We start from the raw sequence: 15411 nt of genomic DNA, 5'->3' as shown, positions 1-15411 counted from the left end.
GGCTAAACTATTGGGAAGATAATTTACTAGTACAAGGAGCTCTATTACTTCTTGGCTGGAGGTTAGGAAACTACTGGTGACAGAAATTTGGATGGGTTTTTGTTTTGTTTCGGTTTTGGTGAAGGAAGAAGGAGGCGCTCTGTAGCGCCTAAAAAACTTACCCAGGTCGCTTGCCAGCCAGGGGGCAGCAGGAAACCGGAAAGCTTGACTGTAGCCCTTGTGTTCCCTCTCACGTGACGTGTGTCTGTCTCCCAGCCTCGCCCGCCCTGCTTCCGGCCTGGGCAACACCCGGAAGTGGGGGGAGGAGGGAAGGAGAGGTAAAGGCGCCTGGCAGGTTGCAGCGGGTAGAGGAAGAGAAGCCACAGAGGCACGAGTTGCCGCCGCCGCCACCGCAGCTACTATGACTTCTCCCGCCGTGTGAGATTGCAGCCTCCGCGCGTGGATTTGTTGCTGTCACGGGCTACGTAGCTCCCGAGGTTTAACCATAGGACAAAAACCGGGTAAGTCTTATATCGGCTTCCCGTCGACCCCTTCTACTGGAGGGGTGCTCTCTACTGTCACTCTGTGCTACTGAGTGTGGCAAGAACGTCATTTTAATCTGGGGCGGTCTCCAAACTCACTTCTTCACAACTCCAGTATTTACCACACTCTTGTTTTACTTCCCTTTCGAGGGGCATGAGATGGGGAGATTAGGTCCTGACCTGTGTCAATTTCTTGTACCCTAGTGGGGTAGTGTCCTGATCATCCGTGGCCTATCTTATTACCTAATTAATTTGGAAGGTCTGTGCCCGATATTGGAAGTCACATAGACTGATCATGTCATCATCAATGAAATAATATAAAACTTGTTTTGCTTCTTGTGTCCCTCTGGGAGCATAAGCTAAACTGAGGGAGCACTTTTGTTTCTATTCTGTTTTACTCATTCTGTCACCTTCCCAGTAAAGTTACTCACCATCCTTGTCGCACACTGTGTCATCTTTATCTTTGTCACTTTTTTTGTTGTAGAGGGGTCGTTATCTTAATCACCGACAATACTTATCGGGGTTCACAAGTCAATATTTTTCAGCATTTCATCTTTGTTTTAATTACAGCTTCTTCATCTACAATAATATGTGTTCATGCTTTGTATTGAGACTGTGTGCAGAACATTGAATTAGGTGATATTGAGGTGTGGGGGTGGGTGATAGGGTGCATAAACAAGAAATAGGCCAGAGTGGCTGGCTTGAGAGTTTGCACTCAAGTAGTTGAGTTTAGTTATGAAGATTCTGGATTCTAGCAGTCTCAGTGATTGAATAACTAGGCTGCTTTTCTAATTCTTTTAAAGGATATTTTGAACTGAGATTTTTAAAAATGTATTTTTAATTAAGTATTGGGATGACATTGGTTAAGATGTTATTTTTTTATCTCTTAAACTTTCTTATATCTACAGTCATGACATGAGAGGGTTTTTTTTTTTTATATACTGGAGGTCTCACAGTGTAGTAGGAAAGACTAATATACCCTTGTAATCTAAGTAACGTATATTAGAAACAGAAAGTGTTATGAGAGTGCAGGGAAGGGAGCATTTAAACTAGGCCTTGAAGAATGGATAGAATTTAGCTTTGTAGTGGAGGGCAGGCCAGGTAGAAAAAATAATGTGAGCAACGGCTTGGGGGGCTAGAAAGATGCAGGACATCCAACAACACACTGTATGTTAACATCCCAATTTCTAACACAGCTATATCTTCTAAGATTTTACTGGTTAAAAGAAAAAGAAAATAATACAAAACTGGTAAACTTACAACCATATCCAACTACCCTGCAGCCAATAAAAAAGTTTATACACGTCTGGTCAAGATGGTGGAGTAGAATGTCAATGTAATTGAAAAATAAAAACAAATAGAAATCACCCGTAATTCCATCACCTCATAATATATCCACTGTTTTTTTTTTCTTCTGTATTGGTGATATTCTCTACTCCTGGTAACATTAAACATTTAATCCATAAAAAGTTTATATATAGAAAAAATATATGTAATGTCAAAAACAGTGTTAATGTAGTATGATATTTATTTCTGACATAAACTCAAATCAAAAAGAGAAAAAAGTGAAGCTTGCTATAGGTACCTTAATTTTGATTGAGTGTTGTGTCTAAAATATAATTTGGAATCATTTTCTAAATTGCTGGGAATGAATAACAACATTGTCTAAAGCCAGAAGCTGTCCCAGGTTTTCCACAAGGAATTTCAGCATTTCCTTTTCTCCTTCAAACTGATTTCTCTACTGGTCTTAACCTGATAGAATCTATTATTTTCCAACCATAGTCTTAAAAAGGACTAGATTCGTGGCCTCTTGGTAGGGTTAGCTTAAACAATAATCCCTCCAGAGGATAGGTTAACATCTCTGGTCTGTAATGCAGAAGATTGTTTTTCTTTTAAAAGTACATGCAAAAGCAGTAAAATGTATTTGAAAATGAGAGCAAGAGAGTGAGCAAAAATAACCTCAACTAATACACTACAACCTTTATTTCTCTAAGGGCTCTAAGGCAATAGATTTCCTTTTTATAAACCCTTGTTATAATTAAAGTTTGCCAGTCTACACACACTTGGAAATCTTTAATCAATACTTTTGACATCCCAATGAGTGAAAATAATCTTCATTTGCCAGTAGGTAAAATAAATTTTGAGAAGAGATTTGTCTGACATGATGAGAATAATATTTGGGAGTTTTGCCTCAAAATTTCCTTTATTCATCTTTGTTAAAGTGCAGTAGAACATTTAAAGGTTTCACAGAGTTTGGTTTTTAAATAGTGATCTTTCTTAGGACATAAATTAAGATGGGAACAGGGAGTGGAGAGGCAGACCACAGTCAGGCCTATTCATTTCAATTTACCATCCCAGCAATCCTGTTTTTAACTTATACATTTGTCTTCAGGTTTATTTAATGTGATATAACTTACTTGCTGAGATAGTATGGCAGGAAATGTATCACAAGACTTTTGGAATGTGTTTCATTAAAGTGAAAGAGTAGGATGTTTCTGGTTTCATAAATATGTTCCTAGTTTCTCCAGCACTGTTAAAAAATGTAAGTGATTTCCTCATCCTTATGGACTCAAATGTGTGGGATAGTGGTAGGTTACATCAGTTTTCACAGATACTTCTTTCCTTGAAGGAAACGACGATAAAATATCCCCATTTTGAGCCAATTACTTGTGCTTTGTCCCATGTTTTCTGCCCACATTTAGAATTATACAGCTGTGTCTCAAGGATTTAATTTTTAACCTGTTTTTTGCTTTGTAATTCTCTAGTGTAGAATTCCAGTTTTCCAGACCTATAATCAGAAGTGCATTTTAACAATTTACTGATTGAAGTAAATGGGTTATTTCAAATCTTAGGGAAATTGTTTTAGCCTGGCCATTTCCCTTAGTTGATTTTGTTTGTAAAAATTATTGTTTTGTTTTAACTGATGCTGATCCTGCTTATGTATTTGATGTCCCCAACCAAAGCAGATCGGGAAGGAATAATATTAGAATTACTTCCCTCCCCTGCCCCCACCTGAGAGTTCAAAAAGCACTGTATGCTTCCTGGAATTGTGAAGAAACTGGTTTCTGCCCTCTTGAGTGTTCACCTGAAGTACACTACCTGCCACTCTGTGAGAGGAGAGCACTAAGAGGGCTTCTGTTAAGACGTGAAAAACTGTCAACAGAGATATAAGAACAGGGAGAAAGAATTTCACAGTGGAATTCTAAAAAAAAATTCTCAGGGCTATTTAGGATAAATTTGTAGTTGACCTACACTGTCATGAGGATAATTAAGAGTTGATCCTTGAGCTAACAAAAACAGAGAACTTAGTTGTTAAAGCGTTCCAAGTGTAATCTTTGGTAATCCTTGCACTTAAAATGGCAGGAAAAAACATTTCTAATTTTTTTTGGTGATGCTAAAATTATTTGCTCTAAGAATTATTATTTAATGATTATACTATTATTAATTTAATAAAATAAAGTACCATATATTGATTATTGATAAATATATTAATTATATTATTAAAACACTAATATTAAATTATTTGTATACAACTATTTTCATTTTGGTCAAGAAATGTTTTCTCTTATTTTACTATACCATTTATATATTTTTTTAGTTCAGATTTATAGCCACAATTCAATAAATGTTTTTTCTTATTTTACTATACTGTTCTACTGTTAATTATTAATATCATTTTTTAGTTCAGATTTATAGTCACAATATCTTGGTATTAATTTCTAATCACAACAGTAAGTTCATTTTTATGTATTAGCAATCAGATTGGTGTCATATATCTTCAGGTATTGTCTATCTAAAGCAGTGTTTTATCTTGCTCATCTTTTTCTAGCTAGGTGATAACAGGATAAACCTTTGTAGTCTTCAGATAGTTTTAAAGTCTTAAATTCATTGTATAATGCTGAATAAAGGAATAATTTATATAGTATAGTGTGTTATTTGACCTTGAGTGTCAGGGTATGATTGGGATTGTTCACTGTATTATTACAAATATAACTTACGAATTCCTGTAAATTAACTTTAGGGCAAGTGGTAAGTCATTGGATCCTGAACCTTTCACTCTTTAAAAAAAAGTTTTATTTATTTTTAGAGAGAGAGGTAGAGAGAGGGATATGTAGAAACATAATGATGGGAGAGAATCATTGATCGACTGCCTCCTGCATGCCCCCTACCGGGGATCGAGCCTGCAATCTGGGCATATGCCCTAACCAGGAATTGAACTGTGATCTCCTGGTTCATGGGTCAATGCTCAACTGCTGAGCCACACCTGCCAGACTTTCACTCTTTTTTTTTTTTTTTTTTTTTGCATTTAAGTGAAAAATGCCAGAATTGTTCCTCTGTCTGATGTGGAAAAATAAATCCGGTACTTTGTTATTTGCACTTTGGTAAGAGTTGACATATTCTTTCATAGGGCAAAAATTTTAAAGTATTCAGCTTTATTAAATCCTGAAATATATGCATATATATGAAAGTATATGTGCTTGTATATTTCTGTAAGTCAAAACTGAGATCAAAGTGAATATATAGCTCCATGTATTTTTTTTAAATTTACCTTTATTGTTGAAATGGGGGGAGAAAAGGGGGATATCAGGGCAAAATTTTAATCCTAGACCTAGCAAGTGGCTAAAATGAGATTAGCTAGTCAATCTGGCTTAAGAACCTATACTCTTACCTAACAAAAATGAACTGTATTTTTTCAAAATATGTTTTTTATTGATTTTTAGATAGAGAGGAAGGGAGAGGGAGAGAAACATGGATGAGAAACATCATCAATTGGCTGCCTCCTGCACGCCCCCTGCTGGGGATTGAGCCCACAACTGGCAAAGTGCCCTGACTGGGAATGGAACCAGCAACTTCCTGGTGCATGGATCAATGCTCAACCACTGAACCATACTGGCTGGGCTCAACTGTATTTTTTTTTTAAATCCTCACCCAAGGATATTTTTTCCATTGCTTTTCAGAAAGAGTGGAAGGGAGGGAGGGAGGGAGGGAGGGAGAGATAGAGAGAGAAACATAGATGTGAGAGAGACACATTGACTGGTTGCCCCTACACGTGCCCTTACCAGAGGCAGGGAGAGAACCCACAACCCAGATACCTGCCGTTGACTGGGAATTGAACCTGCAACCCTTTGATGTACAGGGTGATGCTCTAACCATTGAGAAATACCAGCTAAGGCTGAAATGTATTTTTTTCTCCCTCCCGATTGAAAAAGACAACAGCATACTCAGTTGCCAGCCCTTTGAACTGTATTTTTTAAAGAACATAGACATTTGAGCAAAATGAGATTAGGTCCTATAATTAAGTATATTGTTTGTCCTACAGAAAGAAATGTCCAAGCAAAATCTCAGGCATCTCTCATAGCAATATGTTTACTGGTACATCTCCTAGGGCAATAGAAACTAAGGAGAAAAGAAACAAATGGGACTATATCAAAATAAAAAGCTTCTGTGCAGCAAAAGAAACCATCAACAAAATGAAAAGAGAGCCCATTGTTTGGGGAACATATTTGGCAATGATACATCTGATAAAGGGTTAATATCCAAAATATATAAGGAACTCATACAATTCAACAAATGGAAGACAAACAATCCAATTAAAAAATGGGCAAAGGACCTAAATAGACACTTCTCCAAATTGGACATATAGATGGCCAAGAGACATATGAAAAAATGCTCAAAGTCACTGATCATCAGAGACAAATTAAAACAACAATAAGGTATCACCTCACACCTGTCAGAATGGCTATCATCAACAAATTAACAAATGAGCTCCATCCAGTTTGGCTCAATGGATAAAGTGTCCGCCTGTGGACTGAAGGGTCCCGGGTTCTATTCTGGGCAAGGCCACATGCTTGGGTTGTGGGCTCGATCCCTAGTAGGGGGCATGCAAGAGGCAGCTAATCAATGATTCTCATTGATGTTTCAATCTCTCTTTCTTCCTCTCTCTGAAATCAATAAAGACATAAAAACGAACAAACAAAAACACAAATCAACAAATGACAAGTGCTGGCGAGGATGCATTGTGTAGAAAAGTGATCCCTAGTACACTGCTGATGGGAATGCAGAGTGGTGCAGCCATTATAGAAAACAGTATGGAGTTTCCTCAAAAAATTAAATATGAAACTGTCATTTGACCCAGTGATCCCACTTCTAGGAATATATCCTAAGAAACCCAAAACACCGACCAGAAAGAATATATGCACCCCTATGTTCATAGCAGCCCAATTTACAATAGCTAAGATCTAGAAACAACCAAGTGCCCATCAGTAGATGAATGGATAAAAAAGCTGTGGTACATTTACACCACGGAATACTATGCAGCAGTAAAAAAGAAGGATCTCTTACCCTTTGAGACAGCATAGATGGACCTGGAGATTATTATGCAAAGTGAAATAAGCCAGTCAGAGAAAGACAAATACCATATGACCTCACTTATATGTGGAATTTAATGAACAAAATAAACTGACAAACAAAATTGATCCAGAGATATGGAAGCATGCAACAGACTGATGATTCTTAGAGGGAAGGGGGGGGGCAGGAAGGGATCAACCAAAGAACTTTATACATATACTAGAGGCCCAGTGCATGATTGAATCATGCACATGTAGGGTCCCCTACACGCTTTCACTTTCGATCGCGGGGGAGCTGGGTGCCTGTCCGCTGGTGCACCAGGCCTTTCAGAAGCCACCGGCGCAGCGAAGGCTTCGGAAAGGCCTGGTGCCTGAGCGGACAGGCACCCAGCTCCCACGCTTTTGCTTTCGATCACGGGGGAGCTGGGTGCCTGTCCGCTGGTGCACCAGGCCTTTCAGAAGCCTCCAGCGGGGTGGAGGCTTCTGAAAGGCCTGGTGCCTGAGCGGACAGGCACCCAGCTCCCCCGCTTTTGATGGTCCGCGGTGGGACATGAGCTCGCTGCCCCAGAGGCCCCTTCTGTGCCGCAGCACAGCCATGGCGCAGACGCTGAGCTCGAGCTCAGCGTCCTGCCGGCCCAATCAGCCGCCCCGAGTCCCGCCCCCCCGGGTCTCCTGGCCAATCGCGGGCATAGCGAAGGTGCGGTCAATTTGCATATTTGTCTATTATTAGGTAGGATGCATAAACCATGGACACAGACAATAGGGTGGTGAAGGCCTGGGGCAGAGGGGAGGGGCGGGAGGACATATGTAATACTTTCAACAATAAAGATTTTTTAAAAAGAGAGAAATGTCCAGCCCGGCCAGTGTGGGTTGGTGGTTGAGCATTGACCTGTGAACCAGGAAGTTTGAGTTTGATTCCCAGTTGGGGAATGCCTGGGTTGTGGGCTTGATCTCCAGAGTTGGGCATGCAGGAGGCAGCTGATCAGTGATTCTCTCTCATCATTGATGTTTCTCTCTTTTTCTCCCTCTCTGAAAACAATATAAATATATTAAAAAGTATATTTTTAAAAAAAGAGAGATACATGCTCATTTATCTTTTTTGGAAGTATGAATGAACAAATTTACTTGATGATTAAAAGCTAAAGTGTTGCCTGGTGGTATGGCTCAGTGGTTGAGCATCAACCCATGAACCAAGAGGTCGCTGGTTTGATTCCAGGTCAGAGCACATGCCCGGGTTGCAGACTCGATCCTCAGTAGGGGGAGTGTAGAAGGCAGCCTATCAATGTTTCTCTCTCTCTTCCTCTCCCTTCCTCTCTCTCTCAAATCAGTAAAAACATATTTAAAAAAATTAAAGTATTGGCAGCTCAAAATTTCCTTGGTAGTGTCAAACTAAATTAAAAAGTAAGGATCCATAGTTTTGTTTTTATTTTATTAACTTATTTAAATATATGCTAAAATGTCCAATGTTTAAAATGATGTTAGTCTTATATTATTTGTATTCTCAGAGTCTCCCAAGAAAAGAAATGGTTTATGTGTGTTTTATCATCTTTACAGGAAGCACATCTTTGAACTTGGTTAGACTTTGATATTTATGATATGTTATTCAATTAAACTGTACTATGAGATCATGCAGTAAAAGTTGATAAGTATAAATTGGAACATTGCTGGTTACATTTTTTGGACTATTGTATATTATTCTCCTGACAACGTCAAAGCATCTTAACTTCACTACTATACTGTGATGTGCTGTTTTGGAGAGGCACTATAACATAGGATTAAAGAATGGTGTCTGTGGCACCAGACTGCCTGGATTGGAATTCCACCCAGCTCCTCTGCTTACTACTTTACTTGTATGACGCTAGACAGATTTCTTACTTTTTTTTTTTTTGCCTAAGTTCCTCAAAATTTGGGGGCAATAAAAGTACCTGACTCTTAGGATTGTCAATGAATTAATACATATAAGCCCTAAAAACAGTACCTGGTAGGCAATTTACATACAAAGTAGTTACTATTATTCTTTTCATACATTATTTACTGCAAATGTAGTTTTAACAATCTGCATAATAAAATTTTAAATTATAGTTTTGCTGTTCTATAAATTTAGTAGATTACCAGAGCAATATACGAATCAATTATAGTATATTTAATATACTATAATCAATTATAGTATATTTATATACTGCAAACAATATTTAATTTCTACATTACACCATAGAAAATGGAAAACTCACATTGGGAGGGCACCAGTAGCCTACAATACACCTACAGTATGTGTACATGGTATCTCAAAACTCATTATGACAGCTAGCAAGTCATATGACCCTGATGTACTCATTCTACTTCTTCACCAATCTGCTTGTAGAATTAGTGAGCCACAGACTCTGGGCTATTGAATGTCTCTTAACTGCCAAATGCTGAACCATACCTGATGAATAATTTCTGAAATATAAAATGTTGGCAATGAAAAAGGCTTTATTCATGTCCAACCTACTCTGCAAAATAGCTATATTCTTATAAAGTTGTGTGCAAACTAATTTTTTTTATTGATTAAGGTATTACATATGTGTCCTTATCCCCCCATTGCCCCTACCCCCGCTCATGCCCTCACCCCTCTCGTGTCTGTGTCCATTGGTTATGCTTATGTGCATGCATACAAGTCCTTTGGTTGATCTCTCCCCCTTACCCCCACCCTCCCCTACCTTCCCTCTGAGGTTTGAGCATCTGATCAATGCTTCTCAGTCTCTGGATCTGGTTTTGTTCATCAGTTTATGTTGTTCATTATAATCCACAAATGAGTGAGATCATGTGATATTTATTTCTCTGACTGACTTATTTCGCTTAGCATAATGCTCTCCAGCTCCATCCATGCTGTTGCAAATGGTAGGAGTTCCTTCCTTTTTACAGCAGCGTAGTATTCCATTGTATAGATGTACCACAGTTTTGTGTGTTTTTTTTGGTGCCACAGTTTTTTAATCCACTCATCTGCTGATGGGCACTTAGGCTGTTTCCAAATCTTAGCTATTGTAAATTGTGCTGCTATGAACATAGGGGTGCATATATCCTTTCTGATTAGTGTTTCTAGTTTCTTGGGATATATTCTTAGAAGTGGGATCACTGGGACAAATGGGGGTTCAATTTTGAATTTTTTGAGGAAACTTCATACTGTTCTCCATAGTGGCTGCACCAGTCTGCATTCCCACCAGCAGTGCACGAGGGTTTCTTTTTCTCTGCATCCTCGCCAACACCTGTCATTTGTTGATTTGTTGATGATAGCCATTCTGACAGGTGTGAGATGGTACCTCATTGTTGTTTTGATTTGCATCTCTTGGATGATTAGTGACTTTGAGCATGTTTTCATATGTCTCTTGGCCTTCCTTATGTCCTCTTTCGAAAATTATCTATTTAGGTCTGTTACCCATTTTTTGATTGGGTTGTTTATCATCCTTTTGTTAAGGTGTATGAGTTCCCTGTAAATGTTGGAGATTAAACCCTTATCGGAGATAACATTGGCAAATATATTCTCCCATGCAGTGGGCTTTCTTGTTGTGCAAACTAAATTTTTATATTGAATTATATTAGCACTCCAATTAATAAATGTTTATTATGTTCTTATATATCTAGTGTTTACGTCGGTCCTGTGTGATATGCAAAGAAGCATAAGGCATATGCTCCAGTGTCTAGTCAGAGAAAGAAGTCTAATACCAAACAATTACAGAGAAGTTAAGTACTAACCTATGATGCTTATTCCAAGGGTATTTGGAATTCAAAAAGAAAGTGGGTGCAAGTATTTCATGGAGGATTTGGGTCTTGGGCTCATTTACTCACTCAGCAATTATTTGAGTAGCTACCATGTGCAATATGCTGGGGATATCATAGTGAACACAGCAGATATGACCCTGCTTTTGTAGCGTTTACAGACAAGTAATGTGATGGGATTTAAATATATGCAAGACAGCATTCCAGGTGAGGAGACCAGTCAAAATAAAGTCATAGAAAGAAATGGCAAGCATGGACCATGTGACAGTGAGGGCACTTGCCTGATTGTAGTAGAGATTTTGTGTCAGAGAGGAGTATTGACAATAATAGATATGGGCCATCTTTTGAATGATTTGAACAGCTATTTAAGTCTGTGGGAAGTGGGGTAGAGTAGTCTTATGGAACCGAGCCCTTACCCTATGAGATCTGACCCTATTTGCAGGTAGATAGTGTCAGAATTGAATTAAATTGTAGGACACTCAGCTGGTGTCACAGAGAATTGCTTGGTGGGGAAAACTCCTATACATCTGATGTCAGAAGTGTGAGTGCGATAGTTGTATGAGAGTTAAGGAGAAACACCGGACAGAAGGCTGGGTTTTTCCAATGCAGTCAATCATCTTTTGAATGTTTTGAACAGCGATTTAATCTGCATTAAATTCCTTTTGGTGCCCTGACCGGTGTGGCTCAGTGGATAGAGCGTTGGCCTGCAGACTCAAGGGTCCCGGGTTCGATTCCGGTCAAGGGCATGTACCTTGGTTGCGGGCACATCCCCAGTGGGGAGTGTGCGGGAGGCAGCTGATCGATGTTTCTCTCTCATCGATGTTTCTAACTCTCTATCCCTCTCCTTTCCTCTCTGTAAAAAATCAATAAAATATATATATTAAAAAAAATTCCTTTTGGTAACCTATTTTGAAAAGGGTTAGCTGCATGGGCTTTGGAGTCATACTGTCTCAATTTGATACCATCTCCACTCTAATTTGTTTTCTGAGTTTAGGATTTTGTATTGATTTTTCCTAGTGACACAACTATATAGGCAATAAAATGATATTTACTCAGAGCTGCTGGGGTCAGTAACCCAAGTTGCACCAGGTAACACTGGAGAACAATGTACACATGAAATGCCAGTGGGAAGTCCAAGAAGTTGGGAGAGATAGAAGGAGGTTAGGCAAGGAAAGAAATACATTCTGCGATGGTTGGTGGAATGCCATCAGAAATGTCTTCAAGCAAAACAGACTACATTTGACTAAACTTTGTTTTCCGTTGTGTTTCTGTAAGAATAGGAAGAGAAATGTAACTGCATTTATTTGACTTGGCCTTTTGAAGGACTACCAGTAGTCATTGTTTCAGGTTCTGTTCTATATTTGAAGCATCTGGTCAGTTTTAGATTATATTCTGTATTTGAAGCATTTCGCTAGACCATTTGTGTCCTAGTTTTATGTGGTACTTAAATACAGCTTGGTCAGAAGCTTATGTAGTAAGTTGTGTTTGTAATCTGTGTTAGTATTCTCTCAACTTGGTTTAAGGGATAAGTGAATTGGCAAATGAATGCCTGTTACAACCTCCCTTATTCTTTCTTGTTACCTTTGGATTTAATGTTAGTATGATCATATACTAAGAAAGTTTAACATTAATATCCTGGCACTTTCTGGAATTTTTGCTCCCAACAGACCAAAAAAAAAAAAAAATCATACAAGACCATCTTTGTCTCCTCCCAATCCTTTATTAGGGTGAACTCCGACCTTATTATATGGAAGAGCTTCTTTTAATCTTAGCCTTGAGATCAGGGCAGATAAAAGCATTGCAGTCTTTGAGACTTTGTTGCTGGCTGTGCTGCTCACCCCTTCACTCTGGAAATGTTAGCTGAGACTTGTGGCAGAAAGGGTGTGTGGCAGAGAAAATACATTATTGGGAACGGGCTTAGCGCTCCATCAGGTGAGGTTTCTAGACCTACTGGTAGATCCTGATTTGCAGGTTGGAGACTCCCACTTTGTTTCATCTAGGGCTGATGTCTTACACAACTCCAGTTGGCCATAGTCACATTATCAGTCTGTAAAAATTATGACATGGAGTTATGCAATATGGCGGCCTTGAAACCTACCCACACCACTTCTATTTTTAGCCCCAATTCCCCCCCCCTTAATATCTATTACATATAGTAGCAGCATGGTAGTCCCAAATTAATCACTTGCATTTCACTTCCCACTTTAAGACTCTCCTGTAATCAAGACATTTAGATCTTTGAGGATTTTACAGAATTGCATTAATTTTCTTACTCTATATAAATGTACTCATTGGTAAAATGATCATGGTACCTGCCCTATCTCATAGATTGTAATGAGTAGTATCAAATGAAATAATGTAAATTATAGAATGCTATGTAAATATGAGGTAATATTCTTTCTTGATGTGTTGTGTTGTAGTGGAAAGAGTACCAGATTTGAATCTGGTGTTTGTTTCAATCTGCTATTAACAAAATATAACTTTGGACAACTTACTTTGTGTTTTTTGGGCCTTTGTTTCCTTATCTACAAAGGGAAACTTAAAATGCCACTTCTCTATACCCAGAAACCCAAGAGTTATTTTTTTCTCACCTCATATTACCAATCATCAAATCTGTTAGTTTTGGTATTTTTCAAAATTTCCCCCTTCTTTCTCTCTCCAGTCTCTAATCATTTCCCTTCTGGGCAATAGTTTTTTTATTGTGGTAAAATATATATAATAATTATCAGTTTGACCATTTTAAGTATACAGTTCATTGGCATTAAGTACATTCACAATATTGTGTAACTATTACCACTATCCTTTTCCAGAACTTTTTCATTATCCCAAGCAGAAACTCTGTACCCGTTAAACAATGGCTTCTCCCACCCCTGGTAACATCTATTCTGCTTTTTGTCTCTGTATTTACCTCCTCTAGGTAACTCTTATTATTGGAATCATTTTTCTTTTAGTCCTGCTTATTTTACTTAGCATAAAGTCATTAGGGTTTATCTAGAAGTATAAATGAGAATTTCATTTCCTTTTATAGCTGAAAAAATTCCATTATTGGACAATAGATTTTTAAAAATTTTAAATATATTTTTATTGATTTCAGAGAGGAAGGAAGAGGGAGAGAGAGATAGAAACATCAATGATGAGAGAGGATCATTGATTGGCTGCCTCCTGCATGCCCCTCACTGGGGATCAAGCCCTCAACCCAGGCATGTGCCCTTGACCGGAATCGAACCTGGGACCCTTCAGTCCGCAGGCCGACACTCTATCCACCGAGCCAAACCGGCTAAGGCGGACAATAGATTTTTTAAACTGGTCTTCCTGACTCTAGTCTTGTCCCTTTCAAATTTATCCTCCATAAGATAGCTTTATTTACCTTTTAAATCTCTCTGTCTTTCCCATTCATGTATTCCCAGTCATACCAAAAGCACTCCTTCAAATATGCCACACTGTTTTTTAAAAATTATTTCTCTGTTTATTTTATTTTTTAAAATATATTTTTATTGATTTTAGAGAGGAAGGGACAGGGAGAGAGAGATAGAAACATCAATGATGAGAGAGAATCATTGATAGGCTGCCTCCTGCATGCCCCCTACTGTGGATTGAGCCTGCAACCTGGACATGCACCCTTGACTAAAATCAAACCCAGGACCCTTGAGAGTTCATAGGCCAATGCTCTATCCACTGAGCCAAACCGGCTAGGGCTGCCCTGCTATTTGATACCTCTGTAATTTTTATTCGTGGCCCTTTGTTTGGAGCTTCTTTCTGTTCTTCTGGAGAACTCCTACTCAACCTTCATGACCCAGTTTACCTAATAATAATAGATTGGTTGAATTATGTTGAAGTCATATAATGGACTTCTATTTTGTCTTTTGAAATTATGGCATATATATTAGTGATTAAAAGCACAGACTGTGGACTGGACTTAACTGGGTTCAAATTTCAATTATATCACTTATTAGCTGTTTGACCTTGGGAAAGTCCCTTGCCCTCTCTGTGTCTCAATGTAATCATCTGTAAAATAGAGATAATAGTGGTATGTATCCCATTGGTTTGTGAGGGTTAAAATAGTAAAAAGTATTAGGTGTGTGTTATTATATATTACTACTAGAGGCCCAGTGCATGAAATTCGTGCATGGGGGGGTGTCCTTCAGCCCGGCCTGCACCCTCTCCAATCTGGGACCCCTCGGGGGCTATCCAACTGCTGGTTTAGGCCCAATCCCCCAGTCGGACATCCCTCTCACAATTCGGAACTGCTGGCTCCTAACCGCTCGCCTGCCTGCCTGCCTGATTGCCCCTAACCACTCCCCTGCCGGCCTGATTGATGCCTAACTGCTCCCCTGCCAGCCCAATCGCCCCCAACTGCCCTCCCCTGCCACGACCCACCTCTTCTGCTGGGACCCGCCTCCTCCGTGCGAGGTGGTGGAGATGCCGGGACCAGCCTCCTCCGGACCACCAGGCCTCACCGCGAGGAGTGGCTGCCAGGCCCCATCTCTGCTGTCTGTGCGGCCATCTTGTGGTGGCCATCTTGTGGCGGCCATCTTGTGACAACATTGCGTGCAAGGGCACGAGGACCACCTAGGCTTTTATTAGTATAGATTTACTGAGATAGAAAATGTTTATTATAGCATTGAATAAAAAGAAGTGTGTTATAAAACAATAGTACTAGTATATCATATATTAAAAAATCTCTGTGTTTATATATACACACACACATATAAAATAACCTGCTAACCTTACACACGTGCACACACATACACACACAGACAGACACATATACATTCCTACCTCAAAAT

General features: G+C 39.1%; 1 protein-coding gene across 1 annotated transcript in view; it reads left to right on the top strand.

The window, feature by feature from the left end:
- The first annotated feature begins 312 nt into the window (after window positions 1-312).
- Window positions 313-15411, top strand: part of ATP7A (ATPase copper transporting alpha) — a 204527-nt gene continuing 189428 nt past the window's right edge. Inside the window, exon 1 of the mRNA XM_079765248.1 lies at window positions 313-500. The gene's annotated coding sequence lies outside the window, so the exon portion shown is untranslated. The remainder of the gene's footprint in view (window positions 501-15411) is intronic.

The sequence above is a fragment of the Cnephaeus nilssonii genome (genome assembly GCF_951640355.1).
Source record: "Cnephaeus nilssonii genome assembly, chromosome: X".
NCBI classification, from domain to species: domain Eukaryota; kingdom Metazoa; phylum Chordata; class Mammalia; order Chiroptera; family Vespertilionidae; genus Cnephaeus; species Cnephaeus nilssonii.
The sequence above is the reverse complement of the archived record's forward strand: the minus strand, read 5'-3'. Positions and strand labels throughout refer to the sequence as shown.